We start from the raw sequence: 12,783 nt of genomic DNA on the forward strand, positions 1-12,783 counted from the left end.
GCTCCATGCTGAGTTCTGGTGATCTAGAGAAATCTACTGCCCCTGTGGACTGAATCCAGGCAGAAGTCCACTCCTGCAAGTAAACAAATAAGCACATCCTTTGTAAGAGCTGACAAGGAAGAATATCATGGGTGACTCTTCTGAGTGGTCAGAGCAGAGCTGGAGGAAGAGCTGAAACTGCCTGAAGGTGTGTGCAGACGGCTGTCAGGTAAGGGGAAGGGCATGCACCAAGAAGGAGGCCACGAGCTACAGTGTTAGAGGGACTATAACTCTATGTCACAGTGTATACGAGATGTAGTGGGGCCAGGAACAAGAGATGAATGTGAAGAGATAGGCATAGGCCAGGTATGTCTCATAGGGTTGTGAGGATTCCAGGGAAGGATTCACTCCTTCACTTATCCAGTACATTTATTGAGGGCTTTCCCTAGTGGCTCAGATGGTAAAGCGTCTGCCTACAATGCAGGAGACCTGGGTTCGATTCCTAGGTTGGGAAGATCCTCTGGAGAAGGAAATGGCAACCTGCTCCAGTACTCTTGCTTGGAAAATCCCATGGATGGAGAACCTTGGTAGGCTACAGTCCACGGGATCACAAAGAGTTGGACACGACTAAGTGACTTCACTTTCTTTCTTTCACTTTCCATAGGTCAGGAGTTATTCTTAGCACTGAGGATACAGTGGCAGAAAATCAGACAAATCCCCTTAAGATCATCTATGCTACTAGAGAGCCAACATACAACATGACTAGTTACCAATGCCGTATGCTATATATGAAAGTTGTTAAGAGGATAAATCTCAAGAGTTCTCATTATAAGGTGACATTTTTTTTCTCTTTATTCTTTCTATTTCCTTTTATTGTATTTATATGAGATGATTGGTGTTAACTGAATTTATCCTGGTAATCATTTCACAACATCTGTAATTCAAATCTTTATGCCAGACACCTGAAACTCATACTGTGATACATGTCAATTATGCCTCAGTAAAACTGGAAAAAAAGAGTATCTGTGAATGCAATGGGGAGGGGGTTTGCAGTTTTACATAGTGTGGGCAGGGCAGGCCTCAATGAGACTTGAAAGGAGGTAATTCTCATAAAGATATTGGAGATTTCAGCAGCATGCTGGTGTACAGCAGGGTGTCAATAAGTCAATTAGTCAAATAAGCATGACAATGATGATGGTAGTGATAAGGCTGGTGATGATGAAGATGGTGGTGATAGTGATGATGGTGATGGTGATAATGATGGAGATGATGATGGAGAAGATGAAAGAGAAGGACAAAGAGAAGGGGGAGGAGTCAGGAACAGGAAGTTCTTTGTAAAGAACTCCTTCCTGACCAGTCTGTCACCAGGAAGGACCATTCTTCTCTCTTTTCTTGCCCATGAGTGCCTCCTCCAGCCACTGGGCCTGGCAGGGTCTCAGGCGGCCATTTCCGGCACCAGGAAAGTTGCACAAATGGTGGCCGATTCTTTCAGAAATTCATCTTCCAAAAATTGCTTTCCATCCATTTTGCTCCAATTCCATTTTATTTATTACCTAGCAGTGAGCAGATGGAGCCATTTTTTTTCTCAGAGCTGCTTGAAAGAGACGCATGGCAATTGTGCAGCAGGCTTGGGGGCTGATTTATGGGCTCTGTGCCCCAGGAGCCAGGCCGATGCCCCTGCCCACACCTGCAGCTGGCAGAACTTAACACTGTCTGGCCTGACTCCCTGTGGGCTGCCGTGTGGGGAGGTGCCTTAGGTGCTGACCCGTTTCCTGGTCAAAGACACCTCATCTGCTCCCATCCTGTGCCCGAGTTGCAGTGCCTTCCTCCAGGCTGCTAACCCTGGTCTCACCTCAGTGAACACAAGGGAGAGAAAATGTTTCTCAAGACAAAGGCAATTTCCTCCTGCCAAAGGAAACACCCGACCACGTCTTTAATCATCTGAGCTTTCAGAGAGCTGCTCCGTTGGGCCATTTAGAAGTTATTATAGAAGCTAATTTCTTCTTTGACATTTTCTATTGAATTTTTAGTTCCCTCATTCAAACTTGAAAAGATTATGACCCTATAATGTGGCCTATAAACCCACATTATAACTACCAATTGGACCAAATCTTTATCTTTCCTGGTGTGTCGCTGGGCAAGTTGTTGAGCTTTTCCAAGACTTAATTCCAATATCTATAGAACAGGATGGCTGTTTGTGTGGATTCAATGGGCTAATGCATGTGGATTGCTTAGCTCTATACTAGGTGTTTATGAACGTTCAAGAGATATTACCTATTAATGTGTGTGAGTGCCAAATTGTTCAGTCATGTCCGACTCTTTATGATCCTATTAACTGTTATAGCCCACCAGGCTCCTCTGTCCATGAGATTTCCTAGGCAAGAATACCAGAGTGGGCTGCCATTCCCTTCTTCAGAGGATCTTCCTGACTCGGGGATCAAATCTGAGTCTTTTACCTCCCCTGAACTGGCAGGCAAGTTCTTTACCACCCACCGCCTGGGAAAGCCCTACCTATTAATAGTATTGTTTAAAAATATGATTGTCTTTCAGAGTTAAATTTCCTCTGTCAATTTTTAATCTGTGGGCCAGCTGAATTTTTACTCATGTGATTTAGGACAAATATTTAACTTAAACGGATCCCCATATTTTATGAAATGGGAATAGCCACTTCCTTCCAGGGCTTCCCTTGTGGCTCAGACAGTAAAGAAACTGCCTACAATGCAGGAGACCTGGGTTTGATCCCTGGGTTGGGAAGATCACCTGGAGAAGGAAATTGCAACCCACTCCAGTACTCTTGCCCGAAGAATTCCATGGACAGAGGAGCCTGGTGGGCTACAGTCTATGGGGTCACAAAGAGTCGGACATGACTGAAGTGACTTAGCACTCCAGGACTCTAGAAAGGAAAAAAAAAAAAACAAAACCCACTACATGTAGAAGTTTCCAGTAAAAGTCAAATCCCTGAATAAAGGCTGGGAACCGCCATCATTTAAAAAATAAAGTCTGCAGTTATTTTCAAGGTAGATCTATTGCTGAACAGAGACATGCACAGACCTCCTGTGGCCCTCTGCCTAACTTCACACAGGATCTTGTGGGCTTTCCTCTTGTGACTGGCAGCTTTGGGTGACAAAGACAGACTGAGCCTTCTCCCTTGCTTGGATGCTTCCCCTAAACAGATTCAGCAGTAGGTGAGTCTGGAATTGTTCTTGATTTGATGACTTCAGCATATTTGGGGGGCTTATAGGAACTCCCTGGACTTTCCTGGTGGCTTAACTGGTAAAGAATCCACCTGCAATGTGGGAGACCTGGGTTTGATCCCTGGGTTGAGAAGATTCCCTGGAGAAGGGAATGGCAACCTACTCCCGTGTTCTGGCCTGGAGAATCCCGTGGACTGTATAAAGTCCATGGGGTCACAAAGAGTCAGACATGATTGAGCAACTTTCACTTTCGCTTTAGGAACCCCTCACTTAGTAATCAGAGTCAGAGTCTTGGCTGTTACAAGATTAGAAAGTGGTTAGCTTCCTATTTTGTTTCCCTTGTACAATCTCCTGGCTTTTCTCCCAACCAATATCTAGACTCTACTTTGCTATTTACTTGCTGACTAAATGATGCTGTGCCCAGGGAGAGACCTAAAGAGCCCTCAGGCTGGGAAGTTCTGAATCTTCAGTGTTTTGGAGGATGCTGGCGATGGTACTATGCCCCAAGCTCCCAGGACAGGAGGCAAAATTTGCAGTTGGGAAGGAATATGGGGAACTCACCTGTATCAGTCCTCCTTATGGGGTTCCGTTCTTCTGCCTCTTCCTCCTGAATTTTTAAGTTAATTTAATTCATTTAAATAGCCACACTGTGACTGGGGCTATCATATTGAACAGCACAGTTCTTGAAAGTCTCTCTTTTATTTTGTGGAGTTAGTATTTGCCCACGAGGAATTCCAAGGTGCTGGCCCCCAAGCCAGGCCTTTCAGGGAACACAGGGGAAGAGTGGGCTGAGTGCTTCCTCCGTGCCTTGGAAAAGTTTCATTTCTTACCTGGGAGGAGAGAGGGAGATGGAACAATAGAAGGTGGAAGCCAGTGCCGGGAGAAGAAACTTCAGGTGCTGTTAGTCTTGTCTGCCAAGCAGAGAGTAAGTTCCCGGAGGTCAGGGGTTGGCTCAGCGCGGGCTGAGTGCCCAGTGATTGCCTAATAGGGACCAGTGTGCTAAGAGGGGCACCGTCTATAGTTAAGGGCCCCTCAGCCATCCAGGCAGCTGGGTTTGATGGAAGGGAGGAACTCCATGGAGTCGAGCCTGGTTCTATCTCAGGGGAGGACACATAGCCCCGCAGAGATATTGTCTAATCCCCAGAGAAAGCCCAGGGCTCCCAACTCCAGCCTACCCAGCAGCACCAGTCCCTGTTCTCACAACGAGTAACCAGTGACATCCAAACTCAGTTCCTTTCTGTGACTCTTTCTGGAAGGAAAGAGAGTCTGACTGAACTCTCTGGCGGACACCAGGGCCACATTCCAGCCTTCCCTGATGGCTGTCATCACTGAGAAAACATTGAGGCCAGGGGCTCGCTGGCCTCTCTGGGCAGGGCATGTGGGTTCTGTCCCTCTGTCTGGAATAAATGGTTTCCCTGAGTCACGCTTTGCCCTGATGGCCCCTGCGAGCTGTGCCTCCCTCCGCTTTTACCCAGAAGAGCTCGGAGACAGTCTCCACTCTCAGGACAATATCTCTTGCTCCATGAATGTCAGAGTCAGTAATTTTTTTTTTTTTTGGTTAACAGTTATTGTGAAAAATTTCTCTAACTTGTGCAGGAGGCAAATGGCTATAGCATTATTTAATGAACACTCACAGTGTTTTCTACGTGCCAAAACTGTTGTATGTGCTTTACAAATATGAATGTATCTCCAATTTATAATAATGCCAGGAGGCAGCTCTATTTATAATCCTGTTCTGAGGACTGAGGAAGCTGAGACACTAGTAACTTAATTAACATGCCCAAGGTGACATAGACAGTGAATGGCAAGCCAGCAGGTGAACCTGTAGGGTGACCAACCTTCCCGATTTCCCTGGGACTGGGGGTTTGCCTGGGACAGGGGATTTTTCAGTGCTGAAACCAGCATACTGCCAGGTAAGCCAGTCTGAGCTGGTCATTCAATATCCTGGGGAAGTCTGGCTCCAGACTTTTAATCTGCATCTGCTTAGTGTGGGCAATGAGGGTACCTGGCAGAAGATCAGCGAATCAGAGTTAGCTTTGTCCTAGAGACAGACAGACATATATAGCATTGTCATAAGTTTGTCTCATATATATATATATATACACACACACACATACAGTTTTGTCTTATAGTTCCATTTTATAGATAAGAAAACTGAGGCCTGGCTGATATGCACCCAGACCTCAGGGAAGTCAGAGGCAGAACTGTGACTATATTTTGTTCTATCAAGTCCAGTCCTAGGATCAATTCATAGGTTCCTGGGATGTCTTTATTCATTAAAACCCCAGATCTGAGGAAAAGGGATTCAGAGTGACTTGTGGGAAAGGATGTGATACCAAGTTGACAAAATACAACCAGTAGAAGAAAATCAAGACTAAAGTTTAATGCAAATACACCAGTTCTAGTAGATGATTTGACCTTGAGCTTCCTGGAGCACACAGTAAAAAAGGAAAACCCTTAGAGTTTTCTCTAAGGAGACAGGGTTGTCATTGTTTATAGCTAAATTACAATCTGGCTGAGCGCTGAAGAAGTGTACTTTCAGACTGTGGTGCTGGAGAAGACTCTTGAGAGTCTTTTGGACAACAAGGAGATTAACCCAGTCAATCCTAAAGGAAATCAATCCTGAATATTCATTGGAAGGACTGATGCTGAAGCTGAAGCTCCAATACTTTGGCCACCTGATGTGAAGAGCCGACTCATTAGAAAAGACCCTGATACTAAGAGAGATTGAAGGCAAGAGGATAAGGGGACAACAGAGGATGAGATGGTTTGATGGCATCACTGATTCAATGGACATGAGTTTGAGCAAGCTCCAGGAGATAGTGAAGGATGGGAAGCCTGGTAAACTGCAGCCCATGGGGTTGCAAAGAGTCAGGAAAAACTGAGTGACTGAACAACGACAACAGAAGGATTCCTAGATAGGAACTATTTACTCGGGGAAGGTGCTTAGTGCTAAAAGGTATGTGAAGGCTTTTACCAGTGAAAGTAGAAGCGTAATTTTTTAGCTGCCCATTATACCAACCCTTCCTAAAAGCCAAGTCATCTGGTTAAGCACAAGTCAGGAAAGTGACTCAGGAAGTGGCTGAGCTAAGGTGGTCCAGGTTTGAAGATGTCTGAGGGTTCAAATATAATCCCAACAAATTCTGAAGCAGGGGTGCACCTTATAGAATAGCTACGGCCTATGGTTTAAGGGCCTGGAGGTCTGCTTGCTCCTCTCTGGCTACCCGCATAGCCCAAAGTTTCCCATGGAGCCACAAAATCTCTGGAGTGATTTCTGTCCTTCCGGAGGACAGACGTAGGCCTTTGGAAGCCTCACTGGCGCTTCCTTAGCCTGGAGGGGCACCCTGAACTTTAGGGTAGATGTCTACTAGCACTGCGTCCTGCATACCGGAGCCCAGGTCCCAGGTGGGCAAAAGCGGGCATTCCCTGGTCCCTTTGCCTGTGGTGGGGGAATGGCTGACTGCTCAGCTAGGAACCATCTGATTTCATTCTTGTTAGTTTCTCATCAGGCTGTTCACTGGCTTTTCTTTTAAACAATTTCTTGGGTTTCTTTCAAGGTCGAGGAGAAGGAGGCCACTGAGGGAGGGGGGAGAGCCCCACCCTAATCAAATCTGAGCAGAGACAGGATAAAAATTGACCTTCATTTAAATATGTAAACAAACACTGCCTTGGTAACTTCCAGACGTCCTTGGCTTGGGTCACTGAGGAGCAGCCCAAAGTGATTCATCTGCCAAGTCTCTTCAAGGGAGCAAAAACTTTATTCTTAAAGGCTTTTTACACTTGAATAAGTGCTAAATAATAATAATAGGCCAAGACTGAAAGAAACTCTTTTCCCTGGAAGGGTGTCAACAGAGGCAGGATGAAGAACTGAAGAACTCCAGTTTGGGAGGGGGTGACAAAATCTGGGTTGATGAATGCTGACATTCTGAATAAAATCACTCTGTGCCTTCACCTAGGTCAAGAAACGACATTGTTTTCCTGAGCTGCGGTGACAGCGAGGTGACAGAGATTAATAGCTTGGTATTGACTGAGCAACTTCTAGTTCCTTATCTCTGTCAAGTCAAGGCTGTGTCCAAGGGCTGAAAGTGTTATTAGACTTATAATTGCAAAGACATTTAAAGGGTTTCCCCTTAAGGGACTATGAAATCCAATAAACCTTTCACAAAACCTCCAGCACTGGAGTACGAAACCCGTCTGGAGGAGAGGCGCACTCCCAGCCAAGCACCGGGAAACCTTGAAGCCGCCAGCATTGAATAATGTTTGATTTATGAAGTTGGTTTTGAATTTGTATCAGTTGTTTTATTAAAAATATATGAAAGGAAGTTTTAAATATGAGCAAGCCCTGTAGGCGCTCCTCTGTACCCGGGAGCCGCTGTCTGGCCCAGCCGCTCGTGCCTCTGGGCCGGGTCCCTCCATCCAGGAGGGCTAATTTGTGGGGTTCATTTGGCCTGCCAGGATTAAGTCTCAATTTCTCACCTGGGTTTAGAGGCTGGAGATGGGAGAGGGGGCAAGTGCAGAGTCAGTGTTTCAGATGCTGTCTGTAAAGGTGGTCCCGAGACACCACTCAGCTGGGTTGCATTTCCTTGTCCATAGCAGCAGCGTTGACCTCTTCAAGAGGTGTCCCTGCTTCCTTTCAAGAAGGCTGTGGCATCAGAGGATGCAGACAAGGCGAAGGTTTGAAGGAGACCCGTTTGGGGTGCTGGATGTAGGGACGGGGGACTGAGGGGCAGGTTAGGAGTCTGCGCCTCCGTTTTTCCATCTGTCAAAGGACAGAGTTCAGCAAGACCCCTCCCTGTCCCCCCACCCCAGCCCATTTACTGCCCAAGGGTCACCACTGGTCCTAATGCCTCTTGGAGCGGTGAAAGAGCCCACTCAACAAGGCAGGGCCTTCAAGCCCGGCCCCTCTTCATTCCATGACCAGAGGAGCACCCCGGAGAGAAGAGTGCTCATGAGGACAGGGGTTAGGGCAGTGGCCCGGTGGTCTGGGCAGGCTGCTAGTATCAGCAATGAGGTGTCGGCTGTCAAACCGTGTTGGTAATAATTATAATAAAAAAAACCCCTATGTCTCCAGGGCCAGTCTAGGCAGGAGCCAGCACACAAACTGAGACGGGGGCGCTACAGGCATTTGCAGACATGTGGGAGGGCACCTGCCTCACCTGGGACTCAGGAACATCCCTACAGGAGGATGCTTCTGAAGGTGTGGGGTACCCTCTGCTCCTCCCCTCGCCCCCCAGACTTTCAGTGAGGAGCCTGGGGAGTCAGAGGAGGCACTGAGGCCCCAGGGAACCAAACTCAGTAGTCCTCTCTCCAGGGCGGGTCTCTGTTCTCTCTGCCCCCTGCAGTGAGGGGGAGGCTAGCCTGCGAGGCCCCCACAGCCCTGCCTTTGTATCACTGCTCCACTGGGATCCCTCCTCGGCTCCCCCGTCAGGCACAGAGCAGTGCTTGATAAATACCGGTTCAATGAGGAGATGAGGGCCACACTTCAGCTCCCAGTCTCCCTTCTACACCATCAGTGCTGGCAAAGGTGGCCAGCCAGCTTGACAATTCTGCCAAAGGGCTGTGGGCACCTGCCAAAATTGGAGTGGGTAGCTCATTTCTGGTTTGGTCTGCCTACACATGGGTGGTTTTGAAAGTCCTGAGTGGTCTCGTGTGCTCTAAGGCTGTGCCCCAGTGAGGGGGCTGGGGGAGGGAGAGGAGAGCCCTAACAGGCCTCAGGGAGGGGCCCTGGGAACCCTTCGTGGGTGGGGGGTGGTTTCTCTTTCTCTCCTGCACTGAGAGGAAAGCCTGGGCCTCCTTGGGGGTCCCGTATTCACTGTCATATCACTGCTCCATTAGCTTCATAAAACCACTGCCTTGTGCCTGGCATACTGTGTCTAAGTGCGTTTGAGTGAATCAATCAATAAATGAAGCTATCTATCAATTCCAACTGCACCCCAAGCCATTAATTCCACCCCAGATGGCTGGTCAGCCCATTGGCTTGGCCACAGAGCTGCGGGCATTGCAGACACTGCCAACTCTGGACCACAGTGTGGCCTGCCTCCATCTTCTTAAACTCTGTCTGCAGGTGTTATACTTTTCACCACAGGCCTTCTCAACCCTTGGTCTCCCAGTGCCTTGCACTTATCCTCAAGCCAGGTTAGCAACCTTCTCTGAGGCCTAGCCACATGTCAGGCACAGCCATGGGAGATCCCAGGAAGGGCAGGGATTAGATAGCCAGACAGACCTGGCTTCAAATCATGACTCTGCCACTTTTCAGCATGAACAAGTGATTTCATCACTATAAGCCTCGGTGTTCTCATCTGCAATATGGAGACAAATATTAAAACCTGCTTTAAAGGGCTGTCCTGGAAATAAAGGGTGCTTCCCAGGTGGTATTAGAGGTAGAGAACCTGCCTGCCAATGCAGTAGACTTAAGAGATGCAGGTTTGATCCCTGGGTCAGGAAGATCCCCTGGAGGAGGGCATGGCAACCCACTCCAATATTCTTGCCTGGAGAATCCCATGGACAGAGGAGCCTGGTGGGCTACAGTCCATGGAATCACAAAGAGTAGGACACAACTGAAGTGACTTAGCAGCATGCATGCACAGAAATAAAAGAGGCTGAAACATCAAACATCTGACAACACGCTGAGCTCTTGATGTTTAAGGCTCCAAGGTATGTACGACTATCATCCCAGGATTCCCACTTGACATGTGAGGACACGGAGTTCGAAGAGCTTACATTGAAACTTAACTAAAGTTGTGTAGCTCATGAGTGGCTGCATGGGGCTTGGCCCAAGTCTGACAGAACTTGAATCTGATTCCAAAGCCCAAATTTATTACCAACTCACTCCAAACTCCAGATGCCTGTCATGGCTATCTTGCCCCTTGATGCTTTGAAGGGGAGTAGGTACTTCTTCCTGACTCTCAGTTCTGGCCACTGATTGAACACATCATTTGTGAGCAGCTCTCACCTAAGGCCCTCACCCTGGGGCTGGAGAAGCAGGCTTGAATCAGATAGACCCATGATGGGTTACAAGCCTGCTCTGAGGCATTCCTTCAAACCACAGAGGACTGACTTGGTGGACAACTGCCCTGGGAGATGTATGACTGCTCTGGGTGTTGGAGGACCACCCCAGGTGATGGAGTGGGCACCAGAATGTGCAGCCACCTTACCCATCAAGTTTACAACCTAAGGCCAGGACTCCTCTTGGTATGGCCCTATGGATCCCTGGTACTCCTCACTTTCCTTAGACTTTGTAGGCAGAGTGTGTCTCCTGAGGCAAAGCCAGGTGAGGCAGTGGTCAGGTTGCAGCTGAGCTGGGGCCTAAGGGGGCCAGGTCCTGAGTCCAGGCTGAAAGCTAGTGCTCTTGGGTGGCACAGTCCTCCAGAAGGCAGGCAGGAGAGGTGAGGGAGAGCAGACCTCTGGCCCTTCCTCTCACTCTGGGCACAGGGCCCTCCACCCAAGGAGGAGCCACGTCAGTCAGCAATGCTGGTCTCAGGGCGGATGGCAGAGGAGGCCTGCTCCCCAGGCTTCTGGGGTTGGGAGGCCTTTCAGAACTCTCCACCCGCTGCCAGGGCTGTGTCATTCTGTAAACAGATGGCCCCAAGCCTCCTCCATCTCATCCTTCTCCCTGTTCCCTGCTCCCCTCACTGTGCATGGTTATTTGCTGTGGGGAGGCCGGGTGCTCTCTAATGTCCTCCGTGCCCCTGCAGAGCTCCTGGCCTTGCAGTTCTCGTTAACTCTCCTGCATGCTCAGGCTCACCTCATCTCTTCCTGCACCAGCTAAGCCCTGGGGCCCTGGCACCTTGAATGGAAATAGTCCTGGGAGGTGTCACTGAAGATACTGTCACCTCTCAGCACATAGCACCCTGCCAACCTTTGTTCAGCAGCCTTGTAACATACAAACTTCCAGCCCTGCCTCCTGGCTGGCAGCTTCGAGCCCTGTAATTCATGAGACTGTTCTTCTCTGCCTGCTACTAGTTGAGGCTGACTCAGGCTTTTGCAGAGATGATCTCTTGTGACACTGAATCTGTGGGACTGTAGGCTGTTTGGAAGTCTATCTTGAAGGTTGGTCTCCAACTGTCTGCCAGGCTTTGTATTTTCACCTGCTTTTGATCAAAACTTGGGCAGAAGTTAACAGTGCTGTGGGGCTTTGGAAATTGGAGACAACAAGGATTAGGAGGGACAGAGGAGACTTCGAGAAGCACAGACAGAGGGATCTACAGACAGTTCGCCTGGAGGAGGTTCTCATCCTACCCAGCAGCTCACACGCTGCCTGCAGACTCAGATCACCCAGATTCCTCTACCCCAGGTGAACCCCAGGAGGAAGGCTGATTTGGAGGGCAAGTCAACCTTCACAGAGGTTTCACTGCCTTGTGCATCTTTCCAAGGGATTTCCCAGGGCTCAGGCAGCTTACCTATTGAACTAGTTTCTGCAGATATTCCAACGCAGGAGGCTGAGGAGGTCTCTTCTTTCTAGAACTGGACTACCCTTTCCTTGGAGTGAGGCAATCAGGATTCTTCCAGGGAAAATGATAGAAGCCCAAGTTAGATTGATTTGACCAAAGGGAGAATGAACTGGTTCCAACAGTTGATAAGCAACTGTGGATTCAAGCAGCAGAATTCAAGACTCGAGTGTTTATTTTGGAACTTGGTTTCTTTCCATCTATCACTGTTCTTTTCCTCTGGGCTCACTCATTTCAAGCAAGCTGGTCCCCAGTGGGGCCACCAGCAGCCCATGATTTACATCTTTTTCTTGGTTGCTCTGGTGGACTTCTAGACACTGAGTCTCCCTGGACCCACCCAGGCTACATGCCTGTCTCTGAGCCAATCAGGAAAGCCTGGAGTGAGCAACAAGCTGATTGGTCACAAGAAGGCATGTGCCCACCCTGGAGTTGGGTCAGTGCCATGTAAACCCCATGGATTCAGCGTGGGGCCCAGGCAGGGGGACAAAGCTAACATCCGTTAAAGGGCCACTGCAGACATCTGAACTTCCCAGCTGTTCAGCCTTTGCTGATGCTATTTCTTCCACCTGGAGTTGTTGCCCCTTCTTCCCACTTGGCTTCCCTACCCTTCACCTCCTGCCCACTCATGTTGAGTTAGCTGTCAATTTGATGTCAATATTTTACTTGGAGACAATATATTACTTTCCTCTTCCTGTGTCTCAGTTTATGCAAAAAGAGAGGGTTAGAGTAGACTCCATGGCTTCTTCTAGCTCCTGAATGTTAAACTTTTCAGGGCTCAGTTGAAGTGCCACCTCCTCCAAGCAGCCCTCTGGTATGTCCTCCACCTGCATGGCTCTGATTTTGCCTTCAGTCTTGGCAATTAGGTTACACATTTTGTCTCCTTCTTATCCCATGAGTTCTTCCAGGGGAGAGTCATGTGTCATTCATCCCAGGTCCCCTGACAGTATCTTGCACACAGTAGGTGCTCATAAGACGCTCAGGAGTTAGACCTGGGTCGCTTCTATATTTGATTCTTCCTCTATATTAAAGAAATGCCAAATCAGGGCAACAAAAATTATATATTTTAAATGTTTTCTTTGAACAAATTAGTGCTTTAACTCTAAAGCAAATGTAATACAGTAATTTACTACCCTGTTCCCATAAAACACACGTCTAAATAATTT

At 48.3% G+C, this 12,783-nt stretch overlaps 1 non-coding gene across 1 annotated transcript; it reads left to right on the forward strand.

Moving 5' to 3' along the window:
• The first annotated feature begins 421 nt into the window (after positions 1-421).
• Positions 422-493, forward strand: TRNAC-ACA (transfer RNA cysteine (anticodon ACA)). Its single transcript has one exon. It is a non-coding gene; the product is annotated as a tRNA-Cys (tRNA).
• Positions 494-12,783: the final 12,290 nt, after the last annotated feature.

The sequence above is a fragment of the Muntiacus reevesi genome, chromosome 2 (assembly GCF_963930625.1).
Source record: "Muntiacus reevesi chromosome 2, mMunRee1.1, whole genome shotgun sequence".
NCBI classification, from domain to species: domain Eukaryota; kingdom Metazoa; phylum Chordata; class Mammalia; order Artiodactyla; family Cervidae; genus Muntiacus; species Muntiacus reevesi.